Here is an 18,554-nt window from a genome sequence, read left to right as displayed (position 1 = left end):
CTGCAACAGATGAGATCAGGTGTGAATTAACTCTGGGTATTTCTGTGCGGTAATGTCAAGTGAATGACAATCACTCCAGAGGTCCAATTCAATTATGAATTTACTAAAAGCACTTGGTGGAGTACAAATGACAGCGATTAGTGACTTGGCAAAAGTATGTTATAATATCACAAAACTTGTCAATACATTGACAGCAAAAACCCTTCTAAAAATAGTGGACTGACGACAATTAGTAACTGTAATGCAAAGCTTAACAAGACTTTAGCAGTAGAACTTAGAATGATATTACCTTAATTTGTTCAAGAAAAACAAAGAGAGAGGGAAAACTAAGATATCAGTGAGAGAGAGAGGGAGAGTAAGATATCACCCATCCACAGGTCTATTGACCCTGTAATGTCTTCTAGGGGGGTGGACACATTGAAGATTTTGGTACATGCCACCGCCTTGTATCACACGTGAGGTGTTTTTATAACCCAGTTCATTTACATGCAAGATAGGAGAGGACGGTTCATCTCCTCCTTCTGTTTGCTCTTCATGCTAATTAGGAAGACTCTTCTGGAAATAGGTCTGGGGTCTTCAAACTAGGGAAAGTTGACAGTACTCACCAGAACTGAGGTTTTTGCCTGTCAGGAGTAGCTCTTTGTTAGTGGCTACTTCTGGTGGTTGGCTGTCCAACAGAGGGTTCATCTCTATCATCCCGATTAGGCCATGAGGCCTTTCACAGCAACACTGTTAATTGCCTTTATCTTACAAGGTGTCTGCCTCCACAGCCATCTATTGTTTTCTCCCTAAGTAACAAAAAGCAGACATTAAAGGCATAACATAGCCCTTTGTTCTGCTAAGGATGGGGGGAGCACTTCAAAGTTGTTAAAGAGGGTCTCTGGATCTGACAACAATGCAACAATAACTGCATTTCCTCCACCCCCTGCCACAGGCCCCGTTGCTGCTCAAACCCTGATGACAGGCACTGCAGATGGGCCAGAGGACAAACCCGTGCCAGTACCAGTTGCATCTGTACAAAAAAAGAAAGCTGAAAGTGAAAGTTGGCCCATTTAGTAAAGGATGATGAAAAAGCAGGACCACCACAAGAACGGGAGGAGGAAGAAGATGAGGTGGTAACCTCCCAATCTCTATGCCTGACTGAGCTGTGAGACATGCAAAAATATTTCAGCCATCGTCCAGGAGAGCACATGATCATTGGTTTGCACAGTGATGGGATAATGGGGCCAATAACCTGGAATTGGAGGGTAGGGAAGCCAAGCAGCTTGGATGTCTGTCTAGGGAAGGAGGTATTGACAAAGCAATTGGAAAAGTGGCACAAGGGCTCAGCCTCTGGAGTCCACTCCTGTTGGGCATAAAGGAAAGGCGTCCCTTCAAGGAAGAATTTAACCATCCTCTACTAATGGCTTTGAGGGAGCACAGGCAACCAGGAATGCAGCAAACAGAGCCAGCAAACAAGGCTGAGGCAGTTAGCATGTCAGTTCATGTGGAAGGGCAAGTGGCAAGGGTGAGTGGGGAGGATCCTATCATTTCAAGCGGAGACTAGAACCTGCTAGCAAGAAGCTAAGTACACCAGGAGGCACAGTATCCACCCAGAGAAGAGCCGTACCTTCAGTGGCCCTCACAGTCCCTCTGTTTGCGAGAACTGATGTAGCCACTGAAACTGAGTTTGGGAGGGAAGATGCAGCTGTCCAGCTGTATATACCTGTATAAAACAGGTATGAAGCCCTGGAATTGGATGGGCAAGCAGCTGATGCTGCTGGAGAAGACTCTTCTGGAAAGGAGGCGTCCTCTAAGCAATCCAGGCCCCACATGAAAACACTGTAAACCCATTAAAACCTCACATGTAAAGAGAAAAAGAAAGTTAATTGTCATAGGCAACTCCCTTCTGAAGGGATCAGAAGGCCTGATATCCTGACCCAACTCAACCCACATGGAAGTCACTACCTCCTTGGGTCCAGGGTAAAGAGATGTGACTCAACAACTCACCAGGCTGGTAAGGTGCTCTGACTATTACCTGCTATTGGTTTTTAATGTTGGCAGGGAAGAAATAGTAGTAGTATTAGGCAAATAAAAATTTATTTCAGAGTTTTGAGGTGGCTGGTCAATTGCTCATGTGCTTAAGCGCTTTTCTCCTCCATCCCTTCAGTAGCAGGCAGGAATACAGAATGGAACAGGCAGGCTCAACTGTTCAACACATGACTAAGTGACTGGTGTGATCGATGGAAGTTCAGGTTTTTCAACTATGGGATAGTCAGTCCTTTGCCAGATCTTCTGATACTCAATGGAATGCACCTCTCACAGAGGAAGAAAAGGGTCTTTGCTCAGGAGTTAACAGGACTGATTGTCAGGGCTTTAAACTCAATTGGAAGGGGGAAGGGGGCAGTACCAGGCCAGTCAGTGATGAGCAGCGGGATGGACACCAAAACTTGAGGAGGTGCTTGGCAGCGATACTTCTCAGACTGCGCCATGGGGTGAAGGGCACAACCAACCACACTTGAAGTGTTTCTACACTAACGTGTGCAGCATGAGGATCAAGTAAGATGAACTAGAAGCCTTGACCCGGTCCCAGGGATATGATATAATTGGCGTTAATGAAACCTGGTGGTATGAATCCTGTGATTGGTGCACCATGATGGATGCTACAGGCTATTCAGAAGAGATAGGCAGGGCAGGAGAGGTGGGGGGCAACACTGCTTGTAGCTGAGAGGCTGGAGTGCATGGAGCTGGCAGTTGGTGATGGCAAAGTTGAGAGCTTCTGGGTAAGGACTGAGGGTCAGACAAATAAAGTGCATGTCATCGTAGGTATCTGCTATAGGCCATCCAGCCAGGATGGTGACACTGATAAGTTATTCTTCAAGGAACTAACTGAAGCCTCCAAATAACCTGTCCTTGTCCTTATGGGGGACTTCAACTTGCCAGATGTCAACTGGGAATATCACACAGCTGGAACCAACAGGTCCAGAAGATTCCTAAAGCATCTGGATGATAACTTCTTGGTGCAGGTACTAAGGGAACCGACCAGGAAAGGTCAGTGGCGACTGGTGGCTTCCTTGGCCGCAGCGACCACGGAGCAGCCAGGTTCAAAATCTTTGCTAACGGGAGGAAAACTGCCAGCAAGACCTTAACAGTAGATATGAGGAGAGCAGACTTCAGGCTGCTCAGAGAACTACGTAGTAAGATTCCCTGGGAAGAAGCTTTTGAAGGTGTTGGGGTCCATCAGTGTCGGTCACTTTTAAAGTACCACCTACCAAAAGCACAGGACCAGGCAATTCCAAAATGCCAAAAATCTAGCAGGCAAGGCAAAGCCAGATTGGATGAGCAGGGATCTTCTTCTTGAAATACAGTGAAAAAAGAAATTACATGGTCAGTGGAAGCAAGGTCACACAATGTGGGAGGGCTACAGAGATGCTGCTCACCACTGCAGGGAGGAAATGTGTGCTGCCAAAGCTCAATTAGAATTGAAGCTGGCCAGTACTGTGAAGGACAATAAAAAAGGCTTTTTAAAATATGTCAATGGCAAAAGGCAAACTAGAAATAACATTGGCCCATTACTTGATGAGCATGCTCACCTTATTAACAGAGACATGGAGAAAGCCGAGAAGTTTAATGCTTTCTTTTCCTTGGTCTTCAATGCTGAAGATTGACTTGGGGGCCCTTGTAGCTCTGGGTTAGAAAACCACGGCTCCAAGAATTATAAACTCCCAATCAATCATGAACTTGTACAGGATTTGCTACCCCAGTTAGATACCTACAAATTGATGGTGCCTGATGGGATTAATCTAAGGTTGCTTAAAGAGCTGACTGACTGCTTTGTCCTTCAGGACTGCATCCTAAGGGACTCTGCCAAACAGCCTCCTAAACAGATCAAAGTCTGCCCTTTGGAAATCTGAAGTAGCAGTTCTGCTGACCGCCCTCCTTACTTCTCCAAGAATAGAAAGCTAGATCATTTCATGATTGCTAAGCCCAAGTTGACATGTGACCAACACATTACCCATGAGTTCTGTTCTATTCATAAACAACAGGTCCAGTGGGGCTCCTTTCCTGGTAGGCTCACTGAACAGCTGTGTCAGAAATTCACAGAATCACAGAATGTCAGAGATTGGAAAGGATCTCAAAAGATCATCTACTCCAATCCCCCTACCGGAGAAGGAACATCCAGATGAGGTTACACAGGAAGGCGTCCAGGCGGGTTTGAATGTCTCCAGAGTAGAAGACTCTACAACCTCCCTGGGCAGCCTGTTCCAGGCTCTGACACGCTCACTGGGAAGAATTTTCTTCTCATATTTAAGTGGAACCTCTTGTGTTCCACTTTGCACCCATTACCCCTTGTCCTACCATGGGTTGTCACCGAGAAGAGCCTGGTTCCATCCTCATAACATTCACCCTTCATATATTTGTAAACATTAATGAGGTCACCCCGCAGTCTCCTCTTCTCCAAGCTCCAGAGCCCCAGCTCCCTCAGCCTTTCCTCACACGGGAGATGCTCCCCTCCTTTCAGCATATTTGTTGCCCTGTGCTGGACTCTCTTCAGCAGTTCCCTGTATTTCTTGAACTGAGGGGCCCAGAACTGGACACGATATTCCAGGTGTGGTCTCACCAGAGCAGAACAGAGGGACAGGAGTACCTCTCTGACCTACTGACCACAACCATTCTAATCCACCCCAGGTACCATTGGCCTTCCTGGCCACAAGGGCCAGTGCTGGCTTGTGGTCATCCTGCTGTCCACCAGGACCCCCAGGTCCCTTTTCCCTATGCTGCTCTCTAACAGGTTGTTCCCCAACTTATACTGGAACCTGGGGTTGTTCCTGCCCAGATGCAATACTCTACACTTGCCCTTGTTATATTTCATTCAATTATTCCTCGCCCAACTCTCCAGGCTGTCCAGGTCTCTGATGGCAGCACAGCCTCTGGCGTGTCAGCCACTCCTCTCAGTTTGGTGTCATCAGCAAACTTGCTGACAGTCACTCTATTTCCTCATCCAAGTCATTGATTAATATATTGAAGAGTACTGGTCCCAGTACTGATCCCTGAGGCACTACAGGGCTCAACTGGACTCTGCCCCATTGACCACGACTGTCTGGCTTCCTCCCTTCAGCCAGTTCGCAGTCACCTCACTACCCGGTCATCCAGACCGCACTCCCTCAGTTTAGCTGTAAGGATGCTGTAGGAGACTGTGTCAAATGCCTTACTGAAGTCAAGGTAGACCATGTCCTCTGCTCTGTCATCATCCATCCATCTTGTTATGTCCTCATAAAAGTCAATGAGGTTGGTCAAGCATGACTTCCCCTTGGTGAAGACATGTTGACTGCCCCTAATGACCCTCTTATCCCTGATATGCCTTGATATGGCACCAAGGATAAGTCGTTCCATCAGTTTCCCAGGGATGGAGGTGAGGCTGACTGGTCTGTAGTTACCTGGGTCCTCCTTCTTGCCCTTTTTGAAGGCTGTCTTCCATACACTGCAGGAGCCTCCTAGACTGCTTCCTCTCTGCTGTGTTGTCTTTCCAGCAGACATCTGGTAGGCTGAAGTCCCCCACAAGAACAAGGGCTAGCAATCAGGAGATTTCTCCCAGCTACCTGCAAAATATTTCATTTGCTTCTTTGTCCTAGTTGGGTGGTCTGTAACAGATTTACTCTGCCTTTAGGCATAAAAATATAATAGGATTGTTTAGGGGCATCTGATGTTGTTTGTGTCTTAATCTCACTCTTGGAATCGTTTTTGAACCTTCCTGAGTCAGAAATTTGACTGGGACCCCACACCATCCAGATGTGAGAGTCATTCCACCATGTTTCCGTGACAGCAAGTACATGGCAATTTTTGTGCTGCACAATGCCGTCCAGCTTCTCCTGTTTGTTGCCCATGCTGCCTGCATTCATATAGATGCACTTCAGCTGGACCATTGATCCCACCACCTTTTTCTGGGGAGAAGTCCTGATTACTTTTTGGCCATCCTCAGGTGCTTCCACATTTTCTAACACATAAATAACCCTTGTATCTCTTCTATTGCACAGTTCTCCGTCCCCTTACCTTTACTGGGACTGCAGACCGAAGGGCCTCTTTAGCATCCCTTCTTTCAAATTCTGGCATCCGACTCTTGGGTTTGCCTCTGCCACAGGGTTTTCTCCCCTTCCCCCTTCAAATCTAGTTTAAAGCACTTTCAATGAGCCCTACTAACTCCTACCCCAGAATCCTTTTCCCCATTTGAGACAGGTGAGTCCCATTTGTCACCAGCAAGTCACATGCCATGTAAACCAACCCATGATCAAAAAACCCAGAATTCTGTTGGTGACACCAGTCCCACAGCCAGGTCTGGCTGTATCTGCTCAGTCTTCCCATATCTTTCCTCATCACATCCTGTAAATGGGAGGACAGAGGAAAATTCTACTTTTGCTCCTGATGGCTTAACCAGTTGTCCCATGGTCCTCAAGTCCCTCTGCAGTTCCCACTGCAGTCTCATCACTGCCTACCTGAAAAAAGCAGTAGTGGATAATTATCTGAGGGCCTTATCAGGGCAGGAAGATTTCACTTTTCTAACTTGTGCTCCACGGAGGCAGCAGACTTCCCTAAGTGGGTCTCATTTGCGTATTGAGCCTTCTGTTCCCTTCAGAAGGGAGTCTCCTATGACAATGACCTAATTTTTTTCTTTATAGCAGCCGTTTTTATGGAGGCTGCAGATCAGCTTATCCTCTGCAGCACCTCCAACTTAGTTGAAGTACCTTCCTCAACATTCAGTAAAAGTGCGCGTAGATGGAGGAGGTGAGACAGAGAGGTGAGATAGTCTATGTGGTCTTTGCCTCAGACTTCACCAACAGTCTCTCAAGCCTTTAGCTCAAGGTAGGTCTCTGGAGAGCAGCCAATGGTGGACAGGAATCAAGTCTCAGGTTGCTTCAGCAAACTCAATCCTTACTTGTCCGTGGGAGCAGAGGGGCTGCATCCAAGGGTACTGAGAGAGCAAGATGATGTCACAGTGAGATCAGTCTGCACTGTTTAAGAGAAGTCACGGAGACTGGGGGAATTCCCTGGCAACTGGCAAAAAGCAAATGTTGCATGTACCTTTCAACAAGGCTCAGGGCATGACCTGGGGAGCTGAAGGCTGCTTAGCTTCACTTTGGATGAGGGACATATACCAAAGCATGTACTCTTGGATTGCATTTCTGGGTGTGTGAATGAGCAGGTGACTGGGTGAACCCAGGTCAGATTATGCATGACCATCCTCACTGCTTCCTGAGATGAAAGGACCACATGTCTGGGTGAAGGGAGAGTAGTGGGTGTATTCAACCAGGACACCAGCAAGGCTTTTCACACCAACCCCCAAAATATTATCTTTTCAAGGACAAACAGGCTGGATGGCTGAGTCAAAGGGAACCCTTATGATATCCAAGAAGGGGAAATCCAAAGTCCCTGGGATGGATGAGCCCTTTGAAGTAACACAGCATAGGGACATCGTGGCTGGCTTACAGCTCTGCAGAAAAATTTCTCCATTCACAGTGTTGGGAAGAATGGACTTTTGGAACTGGACTGTAAAAATCTATATTTACATAGAGTGAAAGCAGTGCCAACTTGCTTGTCCACATCTATGGCCCATGACAAAAATAATGAGAATTTATAGATCAGCTTCTAAGTTTTGAAAATGAAGACTTCTTACACCGTTATTACACAGAGATCTTTTCTGTATATGTTTCAACTTTAGCCTAACATCTTCATTCAGAGGTTGATGCAGTCACCCACACAGAGATGGCCACCGCCTCCAAGATACACAGAGGGAGCTGAAGCCCTTATGTGGGACAGGGAAATGTGACCCAGGAACTACAGGAGACTTTCTGAGGCAGGAGCTGGTGGCAGGCAGAGAAGGCTAAGACATCTTGAACGAGACAACTGATTTCCCTCTCTTGACTAGACAAGGAAACCTGGGCAATTGCACCCAGGGTGTCCAACACCGCTCTTATCCCTCTCTTCACCTATAATAGAGTCATACATAATTTGCTGGGAATGAGAGAACCAGAAGATGTCCCTTGTACCCAGATATATTGGGATTTGAGCAATTTTAATGTCCAAAAAAAAAGAGCATTTAATTTCAGTTTGTCTGCTTCCCTTGGTGATTCAAGGGAGCTGTGACTTCAGTGTGTGACTCTCTGTGTGCAAAGAGCAAATCTGGACAAACAGGTGCAAGTAGGCTGTGCTCTGAGGGGTTTTGGCATCTGTGCTTGACATGAAAATGTGTTTTCTGCTGGTGTAAGATTTTTCCACTGTTGGAACTGGAATTCAAAGGAAATAATGTGGACCTAATGCAGCTGAGGAATGGGCTTGATTTTCTCTGAACTAAACCTGTCTTTTAGATGTATTGGCAGTTAAGAAATGTCCTCCTGTGCCTGTGTGCAGCTGGTTCTCCAAGTAAAGCAAATGGGAATTGGTGCCTGCTGAGAAAAATCTCATGGGTCAACATAAAGGCATTTGTGGAGTGAGGGAAGGAAAAAACAAAGCAAAACAAAACAAAACACCAAACTAAAAAAAAAAAGAGGCAAAAAGCAAAGGCAACATGCAGAAGCAAAACATAAACAAAGGACATTTATTCTTTGCTTCCCATCAGCAGACCATGTCCAGCCACCTCCTGAGAGGCAATGATTCAGTACACGTAGCAGTAACTTTGGAAGATTAATGTCTCAATAACAAATGTCATCCCCTCTCTCTCCCCACTCCTTTCTCTTGGCTTTTGTTGCCGAGCATGATGTCATATGGTCGGAATATCCATTTGGTCAACTGAGGTAAGTTGTCCCACCTATGTCTCCTCCCAAACACCTGCCCACCCCAAGCTGACAGCTTTTGGGGACTTGGAGAGACAACTAAACACAGCACAATGATGTTCAGGGGTGTCTTGCAACATACGTTATTTAGGATTCCATTACTCTTTTCCTTGGAGAGCTCTTTCAAGTCAGAATACACAGAGGAAGAAGAATAAACAGAGAGGCAGAAGCAGAGATATAAAATGCCCCAGTGTAAATACAGCACAAGGAATGTTTCTCCTCTCAAACCCTTGGTAGGAAATCTATTAGATAAATTTGATGAAACCAGCTTAGTTTTATCTGCTCACACACTGCACCACAAGGGGGGTGATGGCTGGGTACGATGTCATGCGGTCAGTTGTGTCTCAGGAACTCATAGTCCAGTAGGAAGCCAATGGCTCTGGAAGGGACTGTGAGGTCACTTCTGCCTCTGGAAAGGACAGACCTACAGCAGGAACAAGGGACTGTGAGGTCACACATATGAGACAAGCAATAGAGCCCAAGCAGCTGGGTTTATGAAAGGCAGGTCCTGCTTGACCAACCTGATCTCCTTCTATGACAGGGTGACCGGCTTAGCAGATGAGGGAAAGGCTGTTGTGGGGGAGTGAATCCATCATGCAGGTTGTGGATGTTGTGTACTTGAACTTCAGTAAAGCCTTTGACACCATATCCCACAGCATCTCCTAGAGAAGCTGCAGCTCATGGCCTGGACGGTGTATCTGCAATGGATAAAGAACTGGCTGGATGTCTGGGCCCAAAAAGTTGTGGTGAACGGAACCAAATCCAGTTGGTGGCCAGTCACGAGTGGTGTTCCCCAGGGTTTGGTATTGGGGTCAGTTCTGTTTAATCTCTTTACCAATGATCTGGATGAAGGGACTGAGTGCACCCTCAGTGAGTTTGCAGATGCAACAGACTACCCAGTGAGGTGGTAAAGTCACCATCCCTGAAGGTGCTTAAAAGATGTGTAGATGAGGTTCTTAGGGACATGGTTTAGTGCCAGATTTAGGTTACAGTGGGACTCTGATTTTAAGCATCTCTTCCAACCACAATTATTCTATGATAAGTCATTTTTTATATTTTCTTTCTCAGAGGACCATGCAATCTCCCTCGGAACCGTGACTTTTCTGAGGTGTTTGAGAGATGTCTCACAGTGACACCAGCCAGTTCCACCAGCACCTTACTGTCCCTTCCCACACCAAAAGTTTTCTCCATATCCCAAACTTCCAGGAGAGTTTCTGGGACACAGCGAATGCTGTCCAGGTCCTCTGGGCCTGTTCAGAAGAGAACAGCAGGCCAACATGTTGATGGGCTCTCTGTGCACCTCCAAGCTTTACTGACCAATTTTCTCTGTGCTCCACTTCTTCCCAATCTTTCTGGTCCTTAAGCTGTGTATGAGGGGATTGAGCAGGGATGTGAGGATGGTGTAGAAAAAAAGGCTTTGTCAAACTGTCTTGGGAAGGCTGTTCTGGGCATCCCACAGTGAAGGATGAGATGGCTGTAGAAAACAGTGGCATTGGTGAGAGGAGGTGGTGGAGAAGGCCTTATGCCTGTCTACACTGGGGTAGTGATACATTCATGGGATGCCCATGTGAACAGGAAGGGGAGAATCGGCTCTAAAATGTAAACAATGCATGCAGGAGTTGTAGAAAGAGTCCTAACATGTCTGTGAGCAGAGGTGATGCTGTCATCAGCCACGAAGCTGGGCAGCAACTGGGCCTGGGTGGTGCAGCTGTAGCAGGTCTCCAGGGAGGACACAAGGACCTTGGTTCAAGGAAGCACATTGTAGTGCTACATTTAGGTGATTTCTCAGGGAAGTTACTCTCAACATGAAGTGACCTGTCCCACAGGCCTCCATGGCCTCTGCAGCAACAGCTGATGGCATTTGTGCTTATTATAGTACATGTTCCCACACACAGGATGTGCATGCTCACATCTCATCTGAGTGCACACCTGGACTTCTGACCTAGTGTCCTTCCATATAGGTCTCCCAGCTGTGGTGAGAGGACAGTGATCAAAATGGTGGTTCCAAGAAAGAACAGCCCCAAGCTGGTACCCAGCAGTATGACAGACTATTTCCATGTCTCTCTTGCACACACACTGTGCCCTGCTCTTCTCCTGGGACATCCCTTCTCCCCACAGAGTGCACCTGCACTGGCCTGGCCAGCCATTCCTGCATCCTCTCCCCATGTTCCCCACAGCCCCCAAGTTGGGGATTTTGCTCTGTAGCTCAAGTGGGCTGTGGTGTGTGGACTGTGGTGACTCTGCAGGGTCATACTGGTCAGGCTGGGAGGCAGACCCAACTGATGGTGGCCACTGCCACTGACCACCTCCACTCAAGCTGGCTATGGAGGGTGCTCAGAGTGACTCAGACTTGTTCACCATCTGCATGGGTGCTGGCTACCAACAAGCAACACCTGAACCAGCCCTAAGTGTCACGAAAAGTGCACTGGGACCCTGATGTCATCACACTGAGCCCACAGAGGAAAAAGCAAAGCAACGAGCATCTTGAGAGTCTATTTCTTCGGCATGTTCTTTAGAACAACTTTGGAAGAACCTTCAGACACTGTGCAAAGAGATCCTCTTGCTGACAGAGACGCTGATTGTCGTGGTTTGATCGTGGGGAGACAATCAAAACCGTGGCAGATGGTTTCCCTTCACCCTTTATCCTCCTTCCCCCTTCAGGACCCCCCCCCCCTTCCTCCTTCCCCCTCCTTCTCACTAGGATTTGGGGAGGACAGGAAAAGAGAAAAGTAAAGGAAAAGAGAATTGGGAAACTTGAAAACGTTTACTAAGACTAGGAAAATGAACACAGAGAAAGATAACACAGAAACAAATATTGTAAAACCAGTCCTGAAGTCCAGCAGGATCCCACAGTTGAACTGGAAACAGCACAAGACCTCAGCTTGCAGGAACAGCAGAATGAAGGAAAGCGCTCCAATGAAAAAGAACCAACGCGCCGAGCAGCCGATGCAAAAAAAGAGAGCAAGCCCGTCCACGTGCTCTGCTTTTATAGGCAGGAAATCATGAATAGGATGGAATACCCCTATTGGTCAGTTCGTGGCCACATGACTCGGGCCAGTTCCTTCCATTGCTTCCCCTCGCCCCGGCTTCAGCCCAAAATGGGGGAGGGAGAGTGGGGGGTTGGGGGGTCACAACACCAGGACACTGATATGGAGGCCAGCTCTGTCACAGAAATGCCCATTGCCTGTGCCTGCCTGCACACATGGGACTGCCACACCACAAGACTGTGACCAAACCTCAGGAGCAGTCAGGCCTTACACCAACACAAGGGCTGAGAAGGAGGGTGGGGAAGCGGAAAGAGAACAACCCAGGAGAGAACAAGGCTGGTGCTCCCTGGCAGAGCTTCTGTGCTGGGATCTTTGTATTCAGTTTCACAAAGGTCTCAGAGGAAGGATCTCAGAAAAACAATTCACTGCAGGCTCCTTTATTTTGTTTATATGCACAGAGAGCACGACTTCTCATTTACACAGTCTGTGACTCGAACTATAAATGTAGATGTTGAATTAGAAGTCAGATGGATAATGACTTTTTTTCGTGGACAATATCATCACATTTAAAAAAAAAGCAAAACCAAACAACCCTCTCCCCAGCTACAAACAGTAATCTACAACTACAAAATATACAAAAGAGAGACTGTCATGAGTTATACCATCAGTGATGTGCAGAAGATGGGCAGTTTATTGCTTTTGAAAAGCATCCAGCCATTAGTTTCCTCAGGGCATCCTTGAGCTCCTGGTTCCTCATGCTGTAGATGAGGGGGTTCACTGCTGGAGGCACCACCGAGTACAGAACAGAAACCGCCAGGTTCAGGGATGGGGAAGAGATGGAGGGGGGCTTCAGGTAGGCAAATGTGCCAGTGATGATATCTAGGGAGACCACAGCCAGGTGAGGGAGGCGCGTGGAAAAGGCTTTGTGTCATCCCTGCTCAGAGGGGATCCTCAGCACAGCCCTGAAGATCTGCACATAGGACACCACTGAGAAAACAAAAGAGATTAATATTACTGAGATACTAACCAGAAGAAGCCCAAACTCCCTGAGGTAGGAATCTGAGCAGGAGAGCTTGAGGATCTGGGGGACTTCACAGAAGAACTGGTCCACAGCATTGCCCTTGCACAGTGGCAGTGAAAATGTATTGGCCATGTGCAGCAGAGCAGTGAGAAACCCACTGGCCCAGGCAGCTGCTGCCATGTGCACACAAGCTCTGCTGCCCAGGAGGGTCCCATAGTGCAGGGGTTTGCAGATGGCAACGTAGCGATCATAGGCCATGATGGTGAGAAGAGAAAATTCTGCTGTAGCAGAGAAAAAATTTAAAAAGACCTGTGCAGCACATCCTGCATAGGAGATAGCCTGGGTGTCCCAGAGGGAATTGGCCATGGAGTTGGGGACAGTGGTAGAGATGGAGCCCTGGTCCAGCACGGAGAGGTTGAGGAGGAAGAAGTACATGGGGGTGTGGAGGTGCTGGTCACAGGCTATGGTGGTGATGACGAGGCCGTTGCTCAGGAGGGCAGCCAGGTAGATGCCCAGGAAGAGCCAGAAGTGCAAGAGCTGCAGCTCCCGTGTGTCTTTGAATACCAGGAGGAGGAACTCTGTCAAGGAGCTGCTGTTGGACATTTTCTACATTTGAGCATGGGGCACTGTCACAGGAGGAAAAGAAAGTGACAAGTTAGGGGATACTTCTCTGAACAAAATCAAAGCCATTTCTCATGCACCCTCCCCCTGCTCCACACCCCCTTGTCCTTTTCCAGACTTTCCTTCAGCTCCGAGGCTGAGCCCTGGGTGGTGCTGGCCGGAGGTGCCGTGAGGAGCAGGGCCTGTGCCCGCTGGCTGCTGAGGAGTCAGCCCTGCTCTGCAGCAGGGGGCATGGGAACGGGGGAGCAGCAGCCAGTCCTGGGGTTCAACCTTGTCAGATGGAATGACTCATCATGCAGACGGCTTGTCAGCATCTGCACTCCAGTGATAAGGAGCTGAGATGGCAAGGCAGGCACTTTGAGAGGTTTTGCTTTCTTATGGCTCCTTCTGCCCTCCCACCCTGGAGAGTGTTCTTAGGTGTCAGAAACCCTCAGCATTTCTGCTGCACTCAGGGAGAACAGAGTAAATCCTGCTAGGCAAGAGGATGCCTGTGGCTTAGTGCAGAGTGAGAGGAGCTGGTTTGTCCCTCTGTATTGCTCCCAGCTGCTCTGGGCTGGCACCTTTCTGAGATGGAGGCTGATCACACTCCCATGTTACCCTGAAAAGCCACCAGGCACTGCTGAGAGCAGAGGAAACCACCTCAGACCATGACATATCTCACCCTTTCCTTAAGGTCCCAGCATCCCACATTCAGCTCATTTTGCAAACGCAACAGTATTTTGTCCATCATAGCATCTCTGTGCTTATGTGTGGGGAATTCAGATAACACAAAGATGCTGTAGGATGGGCTTTCAACCTGGAGTGAAGCTCACAGCTTGGAAGGAAACTTCAAGAAGACAGCAAACTGTCTTAATGATGGCATTTCATTCAGGGAGATTCAGCTCATTCCCCAACCCCACAGACTGCATTGCCCACAGCCCCACAGGTCAGAGGAAAGCTGGGACACGTGTGCCCATGGACACACCTGCAGGAAAGGACCCACAAGATCAGGCTGTGACTCTGCAGCTGATACTGCCATCCCCAGAGAGCCTGACAGCAAGAACAATATCACAACAACAGGGACCCAGAGCAGGGGAGCAAGAAGGAAAATGCGGTGAGGCTGGGTGTGCGAGAGGCCAGGGCAGAAGCAGACGGGCACTCAGACAGCATCACCCTTCCCCAGCTGTGCAGCCACCTCCCAGACACCAACCTTGCCGGGCAGCTGCTCTCAGCCCCTGTGCTCTGCAGAGGAACTGGAGCTCTGGCTGCACAGGAGCTGGTTCATGCCTTGGAGCCCCCGGCCCTGAGGGCAGAGGCTTTGCTGGGGGGGAGAGGGGGCGAGGGGGCTGCTCAGAGGAAGGATCTGCACTGCAGGGGATCAAAGGGAGTTTTCAGTATTCTTCCTCCCACAACATTTCTGGGTTTAATTCCTCTCCTTCCCAGATCACATTCCTGCTGTCTGGAGATTTTCCTCTTTGGAGATGTTTCTCTGTCCCGTGTCTTTTCCATGTCAATGCTCACCGACCCCATCCCACCCTCTGTGCCCTCATCCTGGCTGTACAGACACCTGCCTGTTTACAGGGCAGTGCCTGGGCACATCTTCTTGTTTGCAGGTTAGAAAAAAACACAGGTCAGACTAAGCTGGATGTGTCCAGCAAATGTGATGCTGGTGCAGTCCACAGGCAGAGGAGTGGCTGAAGGGAGGATATGAGGCTTCTGGCAAACATATTGATCACTCGGAATTGCAGTTCAGGAGTCTCAGTGACTTCTTAAAACTAGAGAGCTCCTTTTCTATGTATCCTTTTAACCCCAGCCTCTTCCAACCCCAATCCCAACCCTCCTTGATTAGGAAACTGAAACGACAGAGTCTCTAGAGCTCCTTATCTTCATAGTAATCGCTGCATAGATTTTTCTTTGGAACCTCCTATAGTAAATACTCTGGGGTGATCTTAAGCTGTGGGCAACCTTGACCCACGCAGCACCCTCTTAACAGCAGAAGGACCCTGCCCTGCCAAGGGTCACTCCTTCCACCCAGAGCTTCTCCCCACAGCACCGTGGTGATCTCCCTGGGCAGGCTGAACACTGACCCTGACAGGTGGCAGAGTCCCTGTCCTGGCACCACCCTGGGGTGCAGGGACCCTGCCCTGCAGGATAGGCCTGGGCACCCCTGGGTGCACATTTACATTTATACCTCTGCAGCTATCCTTGGGAGAAGGCAGCCATCATGCCCTGTCCCTCTGAAGGTGCAGATGACAATGGCTGCTTTGCAGCACATCCTCCTCCTCAACATCAGAGAATCTCTGAGAGTTGTACTTACGTCTCTTGTAGGCTCTGCAATCTGCCAGCTTTAGGAGATCCTGCCATGATTTGCAGATGAAATGCCTTCCAGCCACAGAATTAATACCCGTGAAGATTTCATTTCCAGTGAGTTCTCAGCATCCTCCCACCCCACGTTGCCTTTCCCCTCTCTCTCTCTGGCTTCTCTCCCCTCGGTGCTGCAGGCAGAGCCCTCAGCCCTGCTGCAGAGCTGTCTCTCTGCAACGCTGCCGCTTGCCGTGAGCTCCCTCTGTCCCAGGAGCCCAGCCCAGATCAGCAGCACAGGAGCAGCCCATGATGTCCCTTTCTCTGTTCCCTCTGTGCTCCCCTGAGGTGTCCCTGGGGCTCCAGAGGAACCTGCTCTGAAACTGGATGAAGTTATCACTGACATTCCTTTCACCAACAGAGGCACCCTTATTTTTCACTGAAGTCCCCTGACTGTCTCTCCCAGACCTACACATCGACATCCACTGCTGCTCAGGGCCTCTCATTCTTGCCTCTTGTCCTTGTGTCTTGTACCACAGACATGAACCTGGCTTATTCTTCCAGGGAACTGTGTAATGCTTCTACATTTTCCCTCCAAAGATCTCTTTTACCAGTTGGTCAAGTCCAGATCTCTAAACTTCTTCTCACAGTACATGGTTTATCACCCTAAACACCTTGGTAGTCCTCCACTGAATTAGATCCAGATTTTCTAGGTCTCTTTGTCATTGTGGGGTTTCAAAACCCAGGAAATATTCTGAATATGGTGTAAGAAATGCTGAGAAAAGGGGTATAATCTTTTCCTCTCATTATGCTCCTGCTCATAGAGCCCAGGATGCTGTTGGCCTTAGAATGATAGAATCACAGGCTCATTTTGGTTGGAAGAGAACCTCAAGATCATTGAGTCCAGCTCTTAACACTGACACTAAACTGTGGTGATGAGAACGATTCATACAGACGCAGATACACACACAGACACAGAGTTCTTGTTAGCAGTGAGAGCACAGCTAGGCAGAGCTGAGCTGACTTTTATTAACAGTTCTCAATTTATAGGTTTACAGATACGGGCCTGTACCAAGAGGTTAGACAGGATGTTTTTTCAATAATTCCAAATATACCACACTCATATTGTGACTGTTATCAGTCACATTGCCATGCATATCTTGTGGGCGGTATTCCAACCCACTCATTCACAAACCCAGGCCCAACATTCACACATCATACATATGGGGGCAGTTTTCTGACCCAAGATATCATTCCCACTGGCCTGGGCTATCACTGCTTACACTCATAAAAAACATACTTCTATATAACCTGTCCAAGGCCCTTTAGCCAAAACCACACATCCTACCATTCCCACACCAAACAATGTCCCTAAGAACCTCATCTACACGTCTGTTCAACGCCTCTGGGGATGGTGACTCAACCACTTCCCTGGGCAGCCTGTGCCAATGCCTGACATTCCTTTCTGGGAAGTAGTTTTTCCTAATACCCAATCAAAATCTCCCCTGACACAACTTGAGGCCATTTCCTCTATCACTTGCTACCTGGGAGAAGAGACAACACCCTCCATGCTACAACCTCATTTCAGGCAGTTGTAGAGAGTGAGAAGGTCTCCTCTCAACCTCCTGTTCTCCAGAGTGAACTCCCCCAGATCCCTCAGGAATGTGTCCAGGCAGGTCTTGAGTGTCTCCAGAGAAGGAGACTCCACAATCTCTCTGGGCAGCCTATTCCAGGCTCTGGCACCCTCAAAGTAAAAAACTTTTGCCTCGTATCCAGATAGAACCTCCTATGCTTCAGTCTGTGCCTGTTGCCCTTCATCCTCTCATTAGGCACCACTGAAAAGAGTCTGGTCCCATCCTCTTGACATCCACCCTTGAGATATTTATAGACATTTATGAGATCCCCTCTCAGCTTCTCTTTTCCAGCTGAACAGACCCAGCTCTCTCAGTCTCTCCTCATAAAAAAGGTGCTTGAGGCCCCTCATCATCTTCATAGCCTGCCACCAGAGTCTCTCCAGTAATTCCTTGTCCTTAAACTGCAGAGCCCAGAACTGGACACAGTACTCCAGATGCGACCTCACCAGGATACAGTAGAGGGGGAGTACAACCTCCCTCAACCTGCTGGTCACACTCTTATTAATGAACCTCAGGATAACATTGGCCTTCTTGAGCACAAGGGCACATTGGTGACTCATGGTCAACCAGAACTCCCAGGTCCTTCTCTGTACTGCTGCTTTCCAGCAAGTCGGCCCCTCAATTGTACTGGTGTCTGGGGTTATTCCTCCCCAGGTGCAGGACCCTACACTTGCCCTTGTTGAACTTCATTAGGTTCTTTTCTGCCCAGTCCTCCAGCCTGTCCAGGTCCCACTGAACGGCAGCACAGCCTCTGGTGTGTCAACCCTTCCACTCAGTTTCGTATCATCAGCAAACTTGCTGAGGGTGCACTCAGTCTCTTCATCCAGGTCACTGATGAAAAGATGGAACAGCACTGGACCCAGTACTGACCCCTGGGGAACCCAACTAACTACAGGCCTCCAACCAGACTCTGCACCATTGATCACAACCCTCTGGGCTCTGCCATCCAGCCAGTTCATGATCCATCTCACTGTGCACAAGGTCACAGAGCAGCCTCCTCTCTCCTGCACGTGCATGACTTTGATCCCTCCCACAAGCCCTGGCTCTGCACCACAACCCCTGGTGTGAGTCTTCACCCTGCATGGCCATGCAGCACGAGATACAGGCTGATGTTTTTCTCTCCCAGGTACTTTCCAGCCCATCCAAGCTCCCTCGAGTCTCTCCCACCTCCCCTGCCCTGTCTCCACCCCCGATGCCCTCTGCCCAA

General features: G+C 48.7%; 1 pseudogene across 1 annotated transcript; it reads right to left on the bottom strand.

The window, feature by feature from the left end:
• Nucleotides 1–12,455: 12,455 nt before the first annotated feature.
• On the bottom strand, nucleotides 12,456–13,415 carry LOC308041725 (olfactory receptor 14A16-like; annotated as a pseudogene). Its single transcript has one exon. The product of its transcript is annotated as an olfactory receptor 14A16-like (transcript).
• Between the last annotated feature and the right edge of the window lie 5,139 nt (nucleotides 13,416–18,554).

The sequence above is a fragment of the Nesoenas mayeri genome (assembly GCF_963082525.1).
Source record: "Nesoenas mayeri genome assembly, chromosome: 6".
Lineage (NCBI taxonomy): Eukaryota > Metazoa > Chordata > Aves > Columbiformes > Columbidae > Nesoenas > Nesoenas mayeri.
This window is presented reverse-complemented; position numbering and strand designations above follow the sequence as displayed.